Genomic DNA, 6,879 nt, shown 5'->3' with positions numbered 1-6,879 from the left:
CCTCGATCCTCGATCCTCGCTCCTCGATGCACAAATAAGGGCTTTGGGACGGTCTTCAAGATGGCGCACCAGAACTACTTCCGGTTCAAGCGAGGATCGAGGAGCGAGGAAACGAAAATTAAGAGCTTTGGGATGCAGCCCAAGTGTTGCTTTTCCCCCCGAGCGTTTTTAATCAGTGGGAAAAAGGAAGAGTTGCTCTTGTCTGTCTGGTGAGTGTTTGCTGGTGAGGCTGCATGTGTAGTCTTGCAGGGTGACTTCATGCCATCAGTGGCTGTTCTCATTATGTCTGGGTGCTGTTGAGTCCGGCGGGCTTTTCAGATTGTCTCTGCCTTAGGACTGTTTGGCAGGTCCCAAACAGCAGAGACAGAGACAGAGACAGACAGGGAAGACGCACTCGCTGCAGGGCAGAATTAAAGACTATAAATACACAAGTTGGAGGAGCTTCACTCAAGACGTTCTGCTCTTTTAGCAGCGTTGCAGCCTGGCAGGGTTATTATCCCACCCTGCAGTGGATGTGTGCAGCAACTATTCATTGTTAATCTTTTTGTCCTCCAACAAGTTGCAACACCTCAGTGTGTGTGTCTGTGTATGTGTGTGTCTTTTGGGTGCTAACCAGGGTTGTTGAGTAAGAGGGTTTCTCCCCAGATGCAGCAGTGAGCAGGTGTGGAGTTGAATACTTCCCACCTCGTCTAATCCTCTTCTCTACCCAGGGGCTGAAAAAGCTATTTTATTGAAGCAAATAAATCCTCTAGTTTCGAAACACTGTAATCTTTGAGCTGAAGGTGTCAAAAATGTCCTGACTTGTGCGGAAAAGCAGCTAGGCCATAGGCTGCCCCCTTTTATTAGTTTTATCATTCTTCAGTTTAAAATAAAGAATATGCAGCTTGTTGCTACATCTTTGTCTCGTGGCTGTATTTTATTACTGCTGCTCTTCCTGACAGGAAGGTGAGCCATCATGTGCCTACTTGTTGAGAACAATATGAAAGCTGCAATGTAGTGTGAAAGGGAAGAGCAATAAAATTACATTGAAGTAAGTGTTCTTTTAACTTTAACAAAAGCACCGGTTATGAAATGACTTTGAAAGCAGCCTGCAGATAAAAGTGCACTAAACTCTATTTTTCAGTGACAGCTCATCTCAGTATTAACATTATGACAGATGTTCGACAAAACACGCAACAACTGCTCTTTCAAACAGTCATATGACCATGATTGCTTTCTTATGCACCTTAAAACCATGAACTACAAAATATTATTTACATTACTGGTGACATTTCCTTTATTGTGTTATCAGCATAAAAATAAATGTGCAGACTTGATTTAGATATTGCAACCCAATTTTATTTTATCTAACCTTTATTTTTCCAGGAATATTTCCCATTGAGACTGAAAATCTCTTTTTCGAGGGAGTCCTGGCCAAGACACCTTGTGCACAAGAGAAAAAAAAAAAATAATAATAATAATAATAATAATAATAATAATAATAATAATAATAAAAATAATAATGGCAAAAGACGGCAGCATAAAAAGTTTCACATAAAAGAAAACAAGCAAAAGACTTAAAACAAACAGCAAATTACATCAAACAATGAATTAGCAGTGCAGTTTTGGATATGTAAATTCAGCTGTCAAATAGTCCTTAATCCCATTTTTATCATAATAAAAACATGTCTTTGGCTTAATTTGAGTTGTCAGAGTCACAGAATGTAATTGTCCCTTGGTAATGCAGTTGCTTTTGAAAAAACTCTACTTGTTGATGCATTCAAGGACGCCCCGACAATAGACACCTTTTGAATTGAAGGTATGATCATAATCACATTGCTCACATTTTTTAATGTTTTACTTATTGGTCATTGTTCGGGTTCAGCTTCTTGCTCATGAATGCAAAACACTCATTTCCCATATATAATTTCAGATGTTGGAGCATCCATAGCTACATGTAGCCTACCAACAAGTAAAGCTTTCAGTAATGTGACAAAAACAATAAAGGCAACAAAATATGTACAAACCAGTTTGACATTTAAACCAGTTCATTTCATAGCATGCTAATATGAATAATCTGGTTCTATAACGTCCAATCTCTCACTCACAGTAATTCCTGTAGTTGAATCTCACCTGCGATTTGTGCATATAAGGGCCGACAGGGCCAGTAACTCTCACTGGATTATAACTGTTTCAGGTGAGAGGACGATCTGATCTTCCATTCCTCCCCTCCGCTCACAGCGAGCTGCCAAGCAGTCGATAAAGCAGCCCATCCTTTCCTGACTACACCCCTGGGTGAGAGTGATCTACTGTGCAGGCTAGTAAAAACGTATTTTTTTCTGTCCCTCTCACTTTACTCTTCTCCCTCTCCATTCCCCACCTATTCTTGTCTGTTATTATCATCAGCCAGGTACCTCTGACTCACACAGAGGGACATGCCTTTCATCAAGACCATTAAGCACCTTGCTAGGCATTAACAAGCCTCTGTCCAAATAGTGTTACCCACCGCTGCCATCCAGGACACTGCAGCACAGCTGAGACCAGCCATTTAGCAACACATCCATCACTTAGCTGCAAAGCCAAAGAGTTAAAGAAATTGTCTTGTCTGCCTTCTCTACATTCTGTTATTCTTCTTGTTTGCCTCCATGGCTTCATAATCTACTCACATCACCTGCTTTCTGATCTCAGCATCCTGACAGGAAACAGCATTCACTATTTTCCACATATCTTCTATTGTCATGATGTGGCGATTTATAAACATAATGTACATTTTAACTGGCAAGGTGCTGGGAAAGCAGCCGATTTGACTGTTATCAGGCTATTAAATAGGCGTTATCACCATCCCATAGATGTAGATGTAGGTCAATAGGGTCAATAGGGCCCGTAACCTCTAGCGACCGTAGTAATTCTGACAGGTGCAGAAGCGGAAGTAGCGCGCTGTAGTATAGACAGCACGAAAGTCCATAAGGGGTGGAGGTCGGGGACGATAGATGGGACACAAAACATTTGGTTTTCACTCAGGAGACCGGAGTTCGCATTCCATGTGAAACCAACAATGTGTAGTTGTCTTTGTGTTCGTAGTTATTTCAACCCACAACATGATGTTTTTACCTAAACTTAACAAACAATGTTTTATCCTAAATCTAAAGAAGTTGTAGTTTTATTGCTGAAACCTAAAGAAGCTGTTGTGTTCAAAACGTGAGATTTCATTCAGTTTTACAACATGTTGAACGTGTTGCTTTTAAGTTTCGCTTTCACTTTTACAACGTAGTAGGTGTAGTAGGCCCCTAATGACCCACATCTATGGTGTTTATAGCGACTGATAACGCCTATTTAATGGCCTGATAACAGTCAAATAGGGTGCAGAAAGGGGCTCTCTGACCTCAGTCACCCTCACAGGAGAGGACTTTAAATTTATGGACTCCAACATGAAACCTGATGACATTAAACAATGGGAAAACACACAGGCCTGTGTGTTCAAGCACACAACCCCTGCTGAGAGTTACTAAACCATTCGCAAAAGTACGAGTGATGATCCACACTCATAAACTTCACTGTTATCATTTCGTGCAGCTGGTTCGGAGCATCTTGACTACACAGGCGGACGTAAATCACTGGTCCTGTATGTGTGAGAGAGTGCATGTGTTTGGTGGGATCAGTAAAAGTTTGCCACCGTCAGCATCATGTGGAAGGGTTCTCTTCTTCGTAAACCAAAGCTCCCGGAGCAAAACTGCTGTCAAATGAGAGACTTCTACTGTGTGTTAACTGGAAACATCTGGGCTCTGGTCAGAGCTACAGGAGGCACAGAGAGGCTGCCTTCTGGGAGACAAAACAAAAACATGTCCTGAAAGTGAAAGGGCATTCACTGAAGCAGAATACATGCAGGTTTTACAGGAACGTCTGAAGTGGACAAAGCTGTCCTCCAATCAGCCGCTGTTGGTTTAACTTAACTCAATCCAGCCGTCACTCCTTTATCAAGATTAAAGATCACGTTTCCGTGTTCACAGGCAGCTTGACCTCTTCGTCTTCATCTACCCAAGAACTTCCTCCTCTGACTCCTCTCATATGGTAACAGCCTTGTTTCTGCAATTTTTATTCTCCCACGACGACACAAAATTTCAAGTTCACGTGAAAACACAAGCTGGGACACTCTGAGACGTGTTATTGTGCTTTTGTGTGTCACTGAACGCAGAGATGTTTGCCTTAGGCCTGAAAGGACATAATACAAAGGAATGCAAAGTGAGGCCACACCATGACACACTCTAGTGTCTCCTGGCCAGCCCAGGGCGGTGTGCACACAAACACCCTGCCAACACCTTGCAGGGAAACTGGTGACGGAGCTCTCAGCCGATCCAAACACAAGAGGAACTAGGCATGGTTTTTTTTTCTTCATATAAATCATGAATTCATCCTGATTATGTACAAGACAAGGGAGAGCTAATTCCACCAGTGGCAGTGGCTGCAGTGCAGGTGTTAACATTTTAGTAGCAGACTTTAAATGCGGTGTTTGTGATCTCACGGCATGAGGTCATGGGTACGGAGAGGTCAAAATGAAAACACAAAAAGTGGAAAAAGTGAATAACTATAAAAATATACATACATCACTTTACTACAGGCCCATATACAGTACAAAGACAGGGACACAAATACAAACAGACACTTGAACGTGGGACAGATTAGCCCTCATATAGATAAATGTAAGAAGACGTGTTATGTTTCAAGGAATATTCTTTCCAAAAATCTTTCTTCACAACATAGCTCAACTGCCTCCTCATAGCACCTCTGAAGTGGCGTATTTAGAGATTTATTGGCAAAGCTATGTTTTTTTGGAACATACCAAGCATGAATATATAAGAGGATTATGCTGTAGGAGTATTTTGAGAAGTTTCCGTGGAATGTTTTGATATGTTTTGACACAAATTTTTTGCATTTCAGAAATTCTGTACGGATATTTTTGGTCCCCAGAGGATGGATCATGCTGACTTTGGTAATTCACTGACTTTTCCTCTTGTGCCACCGTGCGGTTAACATTTGTGTCTTTTAGTGAAATGTACAGACATTCATGTCCCCCTCAAGATTAATTGTTGTAACTTAATTTTCCATCAAGCGCCTTCATCAGATCATCCTTATCCATACGGCTATCAGGACGTTCCAGGAGCGTTCAAGCCTACAGCTGGTGAGTATTTGATACTCAAAAGACACATTTGCAGAGTATTCCTTTAATATGGAGGTTTTCTCTCAGTTTACTACATGAACCAAAAATGTTGAATTCATTTTACCGCACGCTCTTAACTTTCCGTGTCAGCTCAGTCGCATTCATGTGTTTAATCGATGCCATTTTAATGTGACTTTACATCACTGAGCTTTATTGTTCATCATCATCCAGCTCAGCAGATGTTCGGTCCAACTCTTCTTGCTCGTCTCTCTCCGCAGCTACATATCAATGTGCCACAGACACAGCCAGCTCTGAACAGGTGTTCCTGCTCACGCGTGTGAGATCATGGCTTGTGAGGGAGACATTACAGCGAAGATGGTGTCTTTCTTCCACACTCCTTCTCCTCATCCTTCATCCCTCACTTTCTCCATCTGGAGTTCTATCTGTAACCCATCTTCTATCCATTACCACATCATCCATCAACAATAACGCCAAACACTGTCTGTCTCTTCCCTTGTAGTGAAAACCTAGCAATGCTGCTCCGACGTCCTCGCTGCACACACACACACACACAGAAACACACGATCACTGTCACCAAATCCATCAACCAAGTTATTTTCATGTTAATCACAGAGCCTTTATTGCTTCACCCCTGACCAGCCTGCCCGTTCACCTTGCTGCCCGCTCTGAAAAGCTCCGATTGTCCCTTCATTTTCAGGTGCCTTCGGGTGACTCTAGGACGGCATTGTTTACCCTCCGCTTCTGAGATGGGATCCATGCAGCCACCCAGTCAGGTGCTTATCTGATGCAATGGACCATTGATCACCTTCTACCCCTTCAATGAATCACCTCTCTGTTAACTGAGTGGACAATCATCCACTTGGTAACCTAAAACTAACCTCATATATTGCTGCTTCGGGTTCACTAGACCTCCACTTGTTGGTGGATCGGGTTCAACTGGGAATAAAATGGGATGTTGCATTTCATTTGGGTTGCGTTGATGCATGTCCTGAGTTCAGTAGTGTAGCGGTATGTATACCGTATGGCAGCACTTTGGGTGATCATCCCAGCAAAGCGATGAAGACACGGTGACGTCATCTTAAAATAAACAGAGAGGTTGACAACTTTATTTCATAAACCGTCTGTTTAAGAAATCCCACCAACTGTTCCGATCCTGAGAAACCATCATAAACCTGATGAATGACTTTTTATCGGGGCTGTAAATATTTATCCATTGCACAAATCCAAATTCCATTAGTGGAGTAAACATAAACATATTTTCTTCTTTCTTAGGCAGGCATATATGAAATTAAACATTGTAATGCTGACAAAGAGTTCAACTAAGTGCCACCATATGGTCAATGGTGGTTCTCAGAGCTGCATTGTTAGTTGTGTGCGCAGTCTGTTTCTGACAACAGCTTGGCTCTCGTCAACCCTTCATCTCCAAACACACTGCATGTGGTGCAACGCGGCCCGGCTAAACCCCAAACACAGGAACGGTTTGTAATTTGTCATGACTGTGTCAGAAATGAACTGATGTGTTTGGGGTTGTGGAAAGCACCCATTGAAGAGGGGGGGGAAATGAAGGAATTGGTTTGTTGTGGGTGTCAGTGATACAACAAATGGCTCACACACTCAAGTGACGTCCACATCTCTTTGTGACGGGGTTTATGTTAGCCCAAAAAACCGCAGGCACGAGGGGTGCCAAGAAGTGGTGGAGCGCAGGGACCGGGACTTTTTTTTTG

The 6,879-nt window shown here is 42.5% G+C and overlaps 1 long non-coding RNA gene across 1 annotated transcript; it reads left to right on the top strand.

Moving 5' to 3' along the window:
• The first annotated feature begins 4,877 nt into the window (after nt 1-4,877).
• On the top strand, nt 4,878-6,120 carry LOC141773509 (uncharacterized). The gene is made up of 3 exons (XR_012595141.1): nt 4,878-4,966; nt 5,087-5,155; nt 5,853-6,120. It is a non-coding gene; the product is annotated as an uncharacterized LOC141773509 (long non-coding RNA).
• The last annotated feature ends 759 nt before the right edge of the window (nt 6,121-6,879 follow it).

The sequence above is a fragment of the Sebastes fasciatus genome, chromosome 9 (assembly GCF_043250625.1).
Source record: "Sebastes fasciatus isolate fSebFas1 chromosome 9, fSebFas1.pri, whole genome shotgun sequence".
Lineage (NCBI taxonomy): Eukaryota > Metazoa > Chordata > Actinopteri > Perciformes > Sebastidae > Sebastes > Sebastes fasciatus.
The sequence above is the reverse complement of the archived record's forward strand: the minus strand, read 5'-3'. Positions and strand labels throughout refer to the sequence as shown.